At 43.5% G+C, this 12668-nt stretch overlaps 1 long non-coding RNA gene across 1 annotated transcript in view; it reads left to right on the forward strand.

Moving 5' to 3' along the window:
- Positions 1–4448: 4448 nt before the first annotated feature.
- The window catches only part of LOC139317402 (uncharacterized), a 47720-nt gene continuing 39500 nt past the window's right edge, over positions 4449–12668 (forward strand). The window contains exon 1 of the long non-coding RNA XR_011600454.1: positions 4449–4537. This is a non-coding gene — a long non-coding RNA (uncharacterized lncRNA). The remainder of the gene's footprint in view (positions 4538–12668) is intronic.

Genomic DNA, 12668 nt, shown 5'->3' on the forward strand with positions numbered 1-12668 from the left:
GTTCACTCAGTTCCTTCCAAATTTCAACAGCATCAGAAATAAAACAGCCAGGGCCGGATTTAGATGAAAAGAGGCCCTAGGCTATTCCACTTATGAGGCCCTTTCACCAGTGGTGGGATTCAATTTTTTTAACAACAGGTTCTGTGGGCGTGGCTTAGTTGGGGGTGTGGCTTGGCAATCATGTGACTGGGTGGGCATGGCTAGCTGGTCACGTGACTCTGTAGGCGTGGGTAGTTCGTCATGTGACCGGGTGGGCGTGGCTATGTGCATAGACTTTTTTCAGAGGGCTGAAAAAAGTCATTTCTGACTGGGCCTCGCACTTTGACCGGTCCTCACACTTATGCCCGTGCAGCTTTCTTAACAACCATGTCACTCATTTCACAACTGCTTCTCTTCACCATGGTGACAAGATAGGGCAAAAACGTAAAATGTGAGGACAGTCGTAAGTTCGAGGACTGGTCAAAAGTGCGAGGACCAGTCAGAAATAACTTTTTCAGCCCTCTGAGTAGTCCATATGCATAAAAGGATACAGCAACAGAGAGGGATGAAGGAAGGGAAGGGAAATTAGAGTAGGAGGGAGGGTAAGAGAGGGAAGAAGAGAGGAGGAGAAGGAGAAAGGAAGAGGAAGTAGGGAGGAGAAGAAGGGGAGGAAGAGAAAGTAAGAAGGAAAGAAAAGAGAGAGGTGGTAGGTTTGAGGAGAAAGATTGCTGTACAATAAAAAAGATGAAAGGGAAGAAAGCCAACCCCAAACAAATATAAAGATATTAAGATAAAGAATGAATTGTTAAACTTTAAAGAATAAAAGAGAACAAATATGAATAAATAACAATAATTAGAAACACACATATAAACATACAATGTATTTTCTTTGAACAGAGTATTTGGCCGGTTCACAAATTTAAACAGTGTTTAGTCATTTCAATTAAATTTACAATTTCTATATTTCCTTTTTGCCATATTTATTCCTCATCTATTTTTGTAAAAAACCAATATTACCCTTCATCCTCATCTCTAATCTTAATCAAATTCAATTTTTCCCTTCTATTCTATATTATACCCCTTCCCATTGTCATCTATTTTTATATCCATCCTCACATTGGTTAATAATGTAATATTAGTTGTTTAATATAAATTCAACATTTTAATATAAATCAATTAGTTATATAACTACCTTTTTTGTATATTAATCAATATGAACATGAATATTCCAATTATTTCCATGCAATCCAATTTCTTACAAATCCATTAATTATATTTACCAATAATAATAAACCAAATAATTTCCCCCATATATTCCTCCAAACCACAACTTAACCATTTCTGCTTTCAACACAATATACAATTAATAGTATCTCAATTATTACAATTCCCTAGTTAAATAGAGCTTTTTTCTTTTGTGTTTTAAAATCTTGAACTCTCCTCTTTTTCCCTAAATTTCCCATTGTTTGCACCTACCTTTTTTGGTGAGGAAAAAGAAAAGAATTCTGCCTGCCTAATTTTCCAACCTTGCAGCAACAGCAAAGCAGTTTCACTTTCGTTTCTCAGCATAGCTAGGGGGAAAAAAATCAGCACTCTTTGCAAGGAAGCAGAAGAGCCCTGAGCAAAACAGCTGAGACAAATCAGCTGCGAGCCGGGAGGCCAATTAGCCTATGCTGAAGCTCCGTGGGCCAATAAAATTACAAAAAAAAAACACCGAACCCTTTGTTAAATTGCTGGCTCCCCCGCCCCTCGCCCACCACTATTTATTGGCAATAAATAGTGGTGCGGAGGGGCGGGGCAAGCCAGCAATTTAACAAACGGTTCGGCTGCACCACTGGCTCTAGGGCGGCCCTTTGAAGCCCCACGGCAAGAATTTGAAGTTTTTTTTTCCTCTAGCCATCGGAGGCAGCAATAGATGGGGAGTGGGCGGGGTAAGCGAACGGCCGGCGATCCAACAGAGCAGAGAGAGTGAGGGTGAGTGAAGGCGTGGAAGCTGCTTTCTCCATCCTGCTCTCTTGCGTCCGGAGCCGGTGGGGAACCACTTGGCAGCCCACGTGGAGCCCAGGCAGCGGAACTCAGGCTAGAGAAGGGGTGGGCAATTGTGGCTCTTTTACAGCCAAGCTGTCTCAGGAATTCTGGAAGTTGAAGTCCACAGGTTGTAAAAGAGCCACAATTGCCCACCCCTGGCTACGGTAGGCTGGCGCCGCGCGGGTGGGAGATGAGGGGCGGGTGAGCCAGCAATTTAACAAAGGGTTCGGCCGAACTCCCTAGAACCCCCAGAATCCCACCACTGTGTAGGTCCCTCTTGATCTTGAGGCCCTAGGCTGAAGCCTAGTTAGCCTATAGGAAAATCCGGCCCTGCCATCAAGATATACAGAGGAAATGGTATAGGTGGCATCTCCCTCCGGCAAGGCTGGAAAAAATGTTTAGTAATTTATCACCAAAGTGTTGGAAATGCAAGCAATTACCAGGCACATATTATCACATGTGATAATATCCATATACTCCTTTGGATGAAGCTGGGTTATTTACTCTCCCCCAACCCCCGCTATTCCACCAAGTGCAGCACCTCCGTATATACTCCTTTGGATGAAGCCAGGTTATTTACGCCCCCCACCCTCATTCTTCCACCAAGCGCAGCACCTCCGTATATGCCCCACCCCACCCCCGCTCTTCCACCCCCTCCCCTTCCTTCTATCAAGTGCAGCAACTCCCCCCAAGCAGCACCTCTCCCAAAGCCCCTGAGCCCTTGCACTGATTGGCTGGCTGTGAACTGTCCTGGGCGCCCCAAACGCCCAACGCAGCAAACTGTACATTGACGAATGGGCTGCGGCAAAGGGACTGGGACGGAGGGGCCGTGGCCCATGTGCCGGGGCGAAAGGATAGGGGAGGGCCAGCCGAGGAGAAAAGCTTCTGGATAATAACGCGGAGGCAAAACCCTGGAGGAGAAACAAGCACGGCCAAGGGTACGAGCCAAAAAGTCCCATTCCGTAATCTTGGATGACCTTCCCTGAACTCACTCCAGTTTGTCAATGTTTTTTCCTGAAATGTGCACAGAATTGGATGGAATATTCTAGGTCACAGTGTCAACTCACGTTGTCACGGCACTGCCCTGACATATCGGGACTTTTTTCCCTTTCGTTAAACTGGGCGTAGGTGTGGCCAGTGCGTGATGCATCTGGCCCGTGGGCTGGAAGTTTGACAGCCGTGTTCTAGGTGTAGTCTTATCAATGCAGAATGAATGATGGCTTCTTTGATCTTGACTGTATTTCTGTTGATGCATGCTAGTATTGCATTTGTTTGTTTGTTTTTGCAGCTGTATTGCACTGTTGGCTTATGTTCAGCTTGTAATCAGTCAAGACAACCACATCCTTTCTACATGTACTGGTGCCCAGAAAGTTATTTCCTGCAATCCTGTCCTTTGGCCTTTGATTTTTTCCTACTTCTTTATTCGTGTCAGTAGCACCTTCAAATTATAGACATATAACCTTCAATATTGAGCAAATAAAATAGGTATAAAATAGGTCATAAGAGTATAGCATGTGTAAAAAGTATGTAAAATAAATAGGATTAAAACTAAATGACATTCACCCAGTATTGGGCCACATTGACAGCATTTTCTCTCACCAGCATGAGGTCTTCCTCTGTACATGTTGAAGGGCATCATATGCACCATAGCATATATGAGATTGGTTGTTCTTCTCCACATTCACACAGAGTATCTTCTATAGCAGGGGTCTGCAACCTTAAACTCTCAAAGAGCCTTTTGGACCCGTTTCCCACAGAAAAGAAAACACCAGGCGCCAATAATTTAACAACTGTGACTGGGTGGGTGTGGCCAACTCGACATCACTCAGTCCCACCCAAACACATGACACCCCCCCCCAGCCACACCTACCCAGCCAGTCATTAGGGCAGAGAACTGGTTGTTAAATTATTGGCCCTGCCCGTCCCTGCCTCACCCGTCCCCTCCCAGTCACCTTTTGCCACACCCAGCCTCGGGTGTGTTCTTCACCTTTTTCACCTGTCTCTGTCTCTCTGTCTGTCTGTCTCTCTCCTCTCTTCCTCCCTCTCTCTTTCTGTCTCTCTCTGTCTCTCCTCTCTCTCCTCTTTCTCTCTCTGTCTCTCCTCTCTCCCTCCCTCTCCCTCCTATCTTTCTCCTCTCTCTCTCTCTCTCCTTTCCCTTTCTCTCTCTCCCTCTTTCTCTCTCCTCTCTCTCTCTGCCCCACCCATCCAGGAGCCGCCAACCTCGCCGCCAAGCCAGTACTCACCTCTCCAGGTGGAGACGTGGCAGCATTGCCGGCGGACGGGCCCGCCACACAAGAACATGCCAGGCGCAGGCCGCGAGACCGCAAAACATCTGAGAGCCAGTCGCTTGGTGCTGACGTCATTGGAGAAGCTGCGGCAGCGGCTGGGAGGCAACCCGTCACTCTCAGGCTGTCCCAGATCTCCATAGATGACTGGGCAAGCCGGGAGGCAGCCGGTGGGGCAGAGACCTGGCTGCCAAGCTAACCGGCATCACAAGCCTAAGGACTGAGGAGGCTGGGCCAGATGGCAGGTGAATGGTTGCTTCTTCTCACTTCCGGGTCATGTGGGGGGGAGCTGCGTGCATGAGTGGGTGGGGTGGTGCTAAGTAGTTAAAAGGTGGTGGAGAGCACGGGCAAGTAGCCCTGACAAGGAATTCATTGCGTTTGTGATTGTCAGTTTGTGCCAGAAGGGGAGTAAAACAAGAATTAACAAACCAAGTTTCCATTTGGAGCCTTTCCTGCCTTTTTGGAACCTGACACTCGGAAGACGACCCTCCTCCTCCTTCTCATGCGACCCCCTGGCTGGCTGTGGCGGGGCTGGGAGGGCATGCACGAGCATGGAGACCCTCCTCAAGCGAGCAGCCGGGCTTGGCCAAAGCGCAGCATAGGTGCGCGGGGCGGGCAGGTTGACCGGCTGACGGGTGAGCGTCTTTGCTGAGGACGCTCCAGCTTGACCCCACAGGTGAGTGTGCGATCTTCGACGGGGCCAGCTCCCTTCCCGCTGCCCTGAGCTGCTTTACTTGAGTGACTGAGGCATGCCCAGCACCAACAAGGGCTGGAAGAAGTGCCCGCGAGACCCGGCCGCTTCTCCATCCCTACTGTTGCCCTTACCTTCTTGGGCCAGGTGAGGAGTGACGGGGAGGGGAGGGGAGCAGGGTGGGGTCAGCCAGTGGTGGGATCAGCCGGTTCACTGAACTGCAGAAGTTTACCAGTTTGCAGGGAGCCGCAGCAGAGGGGTCAAAGAGCCACATGCGGCTCCAGAGCTGCAGGTTGCCGACCCCCATTCTATAGGGTAGCCCCATTTTCTTATGTTGTCCTTTGATCTTCCTACCCCGGCGCTCAGTCTATTTAGTGATTTCCATACAGGCCAAGTGTCAGCTTTGGAAGCCATATTAGGCCGGAAGCTTCCATGCTGCCACCATCTCATTTGTGGGAAAGTAGGAGGGGGGACTTAGTAGAGGGGTTGTCTTTAGACATAACAGCATTCTTCCTGTCGGTCAAGGTCAGGCCGATCCTGCATCTGGAGATAGAGTGGTTGGAGTGATGTCTTGAGATGGGAGGGATGTTAGGAAATGATTTTACCTAACTTGTTGGGTTGGCAATATATAAACCATGAATATAGCTTTAAGACTGCTGTATTGCTGTATTGCATCATACTGTGTCCTGATTGGTTAGCTCTGTAGCCAATGTCCTTAAAAGGGAGCTAGAAACCTGGTTTGTTTCTCTTTGCTTCTCTTTTTGCTGATAGCTTTGCTTTTTGCTGTGTTTGCTACTGTTTGCAAATATAGAAGAACTGTTAATGTGAATGACTACGACTGGTAAGAAGACTTTGTTATTGGATTATCCCTAGACTATTGTTTTACTATCTACTGCCTTATCTGTGTATGACCTGGACTGTTTATTGGACTGTGCCTTATTACTATTTCCTGAAAGTAAACATAACTCAGAGTATCTGTGTGTTGGCTGTGTTATTTCCTAACTACTCTCAATCGCTTTTCATGTGCACACCCTTGCTACTCAAGGGTTGCTCTGCGAATTCCTCAACAGTGATTGGAGCATGTGATCGTCTGAGGAGTGAGGGGATGGTTTTGGGGGTTTTGATTTACTGAGGGAAAACCTGGACCTCTCAGATTCGGGTTTTCCCAGATGTGCCAGTTTACCTATTCTAGTAAATAGAACTTTGAAAAATGCTTGTTTCAGAGTTTTACTTGGAGTTGGGGGTTTTCTGGAATACTGACATCAAGGTTGTTCTTGACCAGGCAGTAGACAGTCATGTGGTTGTGCCCAGTTGCCCAGTAGCTTCTTACTCGCCTTCCATAGTTCCAGGGTGGTCAGTGGCAGCTGATTGTTAGGAGGGGCAGAAGTTTTGAGGAAGCTATTCCTTGATCTCAGTCTCAACCTTGGAGGTTGAAGGCCATATAATAGGTGTGTTTCTGTCCATGGCGCTTTAACCCACTCTTTCTGCACAGCACTTTCCTGGCCGAACGTTGGAGGGGGTATACCAGCTAGATAATGCACCTTTTGTATTGGGGTCAGTTTTAGACACTCTGTGACCAGTCTCAGTGTTTCATTTAGGGCCATGTCCACCTGTTTTGCATGTTTTGATCTATACCAAATAGAGCTGGCATATTCTCCAACAGAGTAACATAGGGCTAATGCGGAAGTTCTTAATGTGTGTGGTTGGGTGCCCTATCTTGTGCTCGTTACTTCCTTCAGAATGTTGTTCCTAGCAAATATTTTCTGTTTGGTATTAAAACACTGGTACTTAAAGGTAAGTGTGTGGTCCAGAGTTACTCCCTGATATTTTGGAGCAGTTCAATGTTCTAGGCTGGTACCCTTCCTTTGTACCTGCACAGTTCTTGGTGCCTCACGGTTTTCAAGTGGAAAGCACAAAGTTGTGTTTTTAGGAAATTTGGCTTCATCTGGCTATCCCTGTAATATGTAGTCATTAGGTTCAGAGCCTTGGTCAATTTTTCCTCGACAGCCTTGACAGTTATGCTCTGTGCTGCAGTTATGCCAGGTCATTGGCATAAGCAAAGCTAGTAGTTTCCAGCAATGGTTGGTCATTAGTGTATTAGTGTGTTAAACAGCATAGGAGCTAACATGCTGCCCTGCAGAAGTCCATTTCTTTGGGTTCTCCATCAACTATGTTGTCCCTGAAAGTTGACATAAAATCTACAATTTTCTAGTATGCATCCTATAATTTTCATAAATTTAAAATCCTTTGTGAGGTTAAGGACTTTCCAACAGGGCCACATGGTTGACTGTATTGTAAGCCATGGTGAGATCTATAAACACCACTCCTGTGATTTTCTTCAATTTGAAGCCATCCTCTATGTATTGTATTAGGTTGAGGATTTGAGCTGCACAGATTTTGCCAGGTCTGAAACCAGCTTGCTGCAGTATAATCACGGGCTCTACTATTGCAGACAATCAGTTCAGGATTAAACATTCAAATACCTTGTATAACTGACTGAGAAGAGATATGGGCATGTAGCATTAGGAGAACAAGTAAAAGAAACAATGATAGCATGGGCAAAAAATTTTGGACACACAATAGAGTTAGCTAAATGGCAGCAACTATGGGAAAGAAATTATAAGTTAACAATGGCAACAGCATATAAACAGAATTTGTGTAAAATGTTTTATAGATGGCATATGTCACTGGAAAGATTGACAAAAATGTTTAAAGATAAATCAACTAAATGTTGGAAATGCCACCAGACACTGGGATTGTATTATCATATGTGGTGGACATGTGCAGAAGTGAGAAACTATTGGGCAAAAATTAGATTATGGTTAGAGAAGATGACGCAACAATATATTGATTTAAAACCAGAACTGTTTTTGTTGGGTATTTTATCTGAGAAATTTAGTAAAGAAAATGTATATTTGATTATTTATGTAATAACTGCAGCGAGAATTGTATTTGCACAAAATTGGAAAGCAGAAAAAAGTGGGAGAGGTAATTAAGAAAACATTAGAATGTGCAGAAATGAATAGATTAACATTGGCAATTAAAGGGAAGGAAGAATTTGAGTATTATAATATATGGGGGCAATTTTATTATTGGATGGAAAGTGTATATGGACAAAAAGTGGTATAAAATTAAATAAATTTGGAAGGAAAATGCTTTAACAGGAGATATAATAAATTGAAATGTAAAAGTAAAGATATGTACATAGTAAGAAAATGGTGGTAAGCGTTAAATATGATAACACAAAAAAATTGTACCCAGATGATGCACTGATTGATCAATGATGTAATGTTCGTTATGAAGAGAAAAAATAAAAAACTTTTTATATAAAAAAAAAAGTAAGACTGCCTCGAAAATAAGCCCAAGTGCTTATTTTCAAGTCTAAAAGAAATAAGACTCAGTCTTATTTTCTGAGAAACACAGTATAATTTTTAATTTACAATAAATCTGCATCTTCCTTTGGTATCAGTGTAATATTTGCTTCCATCCAGGATTTTGGTATCTTGGCTTCTAACAAGACTTCATTATATACTTCCAGCATTGACAGTCCTAGGGTATCTTGTAATTGTTTGTAAACTTCCGCCAGTAGGCCATCCGGTCCTGGCGTTTTATTGTTCTGTCTTTTAATCGCCTCAGTTAATTCAAACATTGTTATCTTTTTGTTTAACATAGTTCTTACTGCTTCAGGCACTTTAGGCAGCCTGGCTTCTTCCAAATATTGCTTTATTTTATCCTCTGATAGTTCTTCTTGATCGTACAAATTTTCATAATAGTTCTGGATTATTTTCTTTTTTTATTATTATTTTGGTGTTGAAGCATATCCTGCTCATCTATCAGACTTTGTATCTGTTTCTTTTCTTTCTCCTTTTTTAATTTATATGCCAGCCATCTCCCTGGTTTGTTAGTGTTTTCTTTTTTTAAAAAAATATTTTTTTTATTTTGAATACAAATAATACAAACATAATATATATAAATCTAAATACAAAAAAAGGAAAAAATACAAATATTACAGTGCACCCTCCCCACGAAACCATTTTTCCCCTTATATTTCTTCTTCTATAACAATTAAAAGATATACAATATATTACAATTGTGCCCTTATCCCCTCCAAAACAACATATTATTGAGTAAGCTTTGCCTTCCACCAAGGGTGGATAAAAATCAATGATTTTTAAAAAAAAAATTAAAAAAGTCAGATTTTTTTTATTTAAATCGGATTTTTTTTTATTTAAATTGGATTTTTTTAAATAAAATGCTTTTTGAGGAAAATATATTACCATCCAAAGGTTATTCCATCATGAAATAAAGATTAGTTTTTTAATTATGTAGAATAAGGCTGTATATGTTTAATTTTTTTGGTAAATAAATTCCATTAATCCATTCACAATGTCATGCTCTTCCAGAGGTTTTTGTAAGATTATTGGGCAGTTTCTCTGCCTACAAGATATTATCACAGATGCTTGGTTTACTTTTGCAGTTCTCAAAACTGAATTTGACTCAGCAGAGATCACATGCCTCTTCTTCACAGCAAAAATGTTATAACATGAACAGAGTTGAGAAAAAGACCTTAATCCTATTGTTCTACAAACCTATGAATACAGAATCAACCCCTTCAGTGCTAAGTTTCAAGAAGTTCAGTGAATAGAATAGAAACAATATTTTTCTGATTGTTTGGAGTAGAATAGATTTGCACAAGAAGAAAGTGAAACTAAGTGTGAGGAGGAAGGGGCAAGCAGACAAGCAGTACAAAATGAAAGTGAAACTTTCTGAGCACAATACTGCACAGCCACAGACAGACAAGTCTTTGGATCTTTTTGTGTGTATGACCTGAGGTTTATCACATTCTTTCCTTGTGCCCCCACACATGCACATGGCCCCCATGCATGCACACGTCCACTGCACATGTGCCCCGCCCCTTGCGCATGCGTGCTCTGCCCACACGCACCCTGACCCCGCACATGCGCACACAGCCCACACACACACCCCACACCCCGCACGCGTGCATGCCCCCTGCACACACCCTCTGCGCCACGCATGTGCGGCAGATACCTGATGATTAGCTGGCCAGACAGAGGCACACGTGCATGCACAGCGGAGCTAATCTGGGGCGACGGCTCCGGAGTCGCTTTGCTAAATTGGAGCTGTTGTGGTGGTGGCAGTTATGCCGGCGGACCGGTAAACCAGCTCTTCCACTGGCGGCTAAGCGGGAAAAAAACGGAGGTGCCCTAGAAGGGACAGAACTCCGTATTGCTGCCTTTGATGAGATCAGAGGAGGGGAAGATGGACTGGAGCCCCAGAAGCGTCTAACTCACCTCCCAGCAGCCGAGGAAGGTGGAATCAAACACCCCCTCATAAATTCCAGACTCTCAGCTCCTTCTATAATCAAAAATATAGAAAAACAAAAATTCTAAATAAACTAAAACAAGAAATCTAAGCTTTAATTGCTAGAGCAAGCAAAACTCAAGTCTCTATTGCTGACTGAGTGAAAAAGACTGAAGCTCAACCAGCAAGGAGGCGTGGCTAAACACTTCGAAAAAATCTATACTCAGTCTCTGGCTATTAGACGAGAGTTAACCCATGCATGGATTATCTGAACATCACACTGGAAAAGAGTTGATTTTAACAAATTCAGAGAGAGTCTAGAAAAGATTCCATGGATGAAAATCCTAAAGGGGAAAATGGCTCAAGAAGTGTGGGAAACTGAAAAATACAATCATAAAAAAAGCCCAGTCCACCACAATACCATTGAAAAAGAAAAACAAGAAATCCAAGAAGAAACCTGCATGGTTGCACAATGATCTCTCTGGTAAACTGAAAGACAAAAAGGACAAGTACAAAAAATGGAAAGGGGAACAGATAACTAAGGCAGAATATCAGCAGATAGCCTGAATCTGCAAAGATGAAGTCAGGAAAGCAAAGGCTCAGAATGAACAAAGACTTGCAACAAAAGTCAAAGATAAAAAAAAAGTTTCAACATAAAAATAACAAGAAAAAAGTCAAGGAAACATGTTCACTAAAGAGGGAAGATGGCAAGGAAGTAACAGGCAGTAGAGAGAAAGTAGAGCTGCTTAACTCATTCATCACATCAGTCTTCATGCAAAAAGCAAGTATAACCCAACCTACCAAAAACATAATTGTAAAAGACAGCCTATAAATAAAAATTAAAACAAGCAAGAAAATGGTTACAGAATGCCTACAGTATCTGATCTTGACGAATATAAATCACTGGGACCTGATGTATTACATACAGTCCCAGAGTTCTGAAGGAGCTGTCGGATGTTAGAACCATTGTACCATATCTTTCAAAATCCTGGAGCACCAGGGAACTACCTAAGGATTGGAAAAGAGCTGATGTGGTTCCTATCTTCAAAAAAGGAAAAAGAAAAAAAAAACAGACCCAGGAACCTACAGACCAATTAGCCTAACATCAATACCTGGAAAGCTACTGGAAAAGATAATTAAAAAACCAGATTTGTGAACATCTAGAAACAAATAGTTATAACTAAAAACAGATCATGCCAAACCAATCTTACTTCATTATTTGACACAGTGACTAAATTAGTAGACCAGAGAAATGCTGTGGACATAGTATACTTAGACTCAGGGCCGGATTTTCCTATAGGCTAACTAGGCTTCAGCCTAGGGCCTCAAGATCAAGAGGGGCCTACACAGTGGTGGGATTCTGGGGGTTCTAGGGAGTTCGGCCGAACCCTTTGTTAAATTGCTGGTTCGCCCGCCCGTCGCCTCCCACCCGCGCGGCGCCAGCCTACCGTAGCCAGGGGTGGGCAATTGTGGCTCTTTTACAACCTGTGGACTTCAACTTCCAGAATTCCTGAGACAGCTTGGCTGTAAAAGAGCCACAATTGCCCACCCCTTCTCTAGCCTGAGTTCCGCTGCCTGGGCTCCACGTGGGCTGCCACGTGGTTCCCCACCGGCTCCGGACGCAAGAGAGCAGGATGGAGAAAGCAGCTTCCACGCCTTCACTCACCCTCACTCTCTCTGCTCTGTTGGATCGCCGGCCGTTCGCTTACCCCGCCCACTCCCCATCTATTGCTGCCTCCGATGGCTAGAGGAAAAAAAAACTTCAAATTCTTGCCGTGGGGCTTCAAAGGGCCGCCCTAGAGCCAGTGGTGCAGCCGAACCGTTTGTTAAATTGCTGGCTTGCCCCGCCCCTCCGCACCACTATTTATTGCCAATAAATAGTGGTGGGCGAGGGGCGGGGGAGCCAGCAATTTAACAAAGGGTTCGGTGTTTTTTTTGTAATTTTATTGGCCCACGGAGCTTCAGCATAGGCTAATTGGCCTCCCGGCTCGCAGCTGATTTGTCTCAGCTGTTTTGCTCAGGGTTCTTCTGCTTCCTTGCAAAGAGTGCTGATTTTTTTCCCCCTAGCTATGCTGAGAAACGAAAGTGAAACTGCTTTGCTGTTGCTGCAAGGTTGGAAAATTAGGCAGGCAGAATTCTTTTCTTTTTCCTCACCAAAAAAGGTAGGTGCAAACAATGGGAAATTTAGGGAAAAAGAGGAGAGTTCAAGATTTTAAAACACAAAAGAAAAAAAGCTCTATTTAACTAGGGAATTGTAATAATTGAGATACTATTAATTGTATATTGTGTTGAAAGCAGAAATGGTTAAGTTGTGGTTTGGAGGAATATATGGGGGAAATTATTTGGTTTATTATTATTGGTAA

The sequence above is a fragment of the Pituophis catenifer genome, unplaced genomic scaffold, assembly GCF_029215685.1.
Source record: "Pituophis catenifer annectens isolate HBS135680 unplaced genomic scaffold, rPitCat1.0.hap2 SCAF_5, whole genome shotgun sequence".
NCBI lineage: Eukaryota > Metazoa > Chordata > Lepidosauria > Squamata > Colubridae > Pituophis > Pituophis catenifer.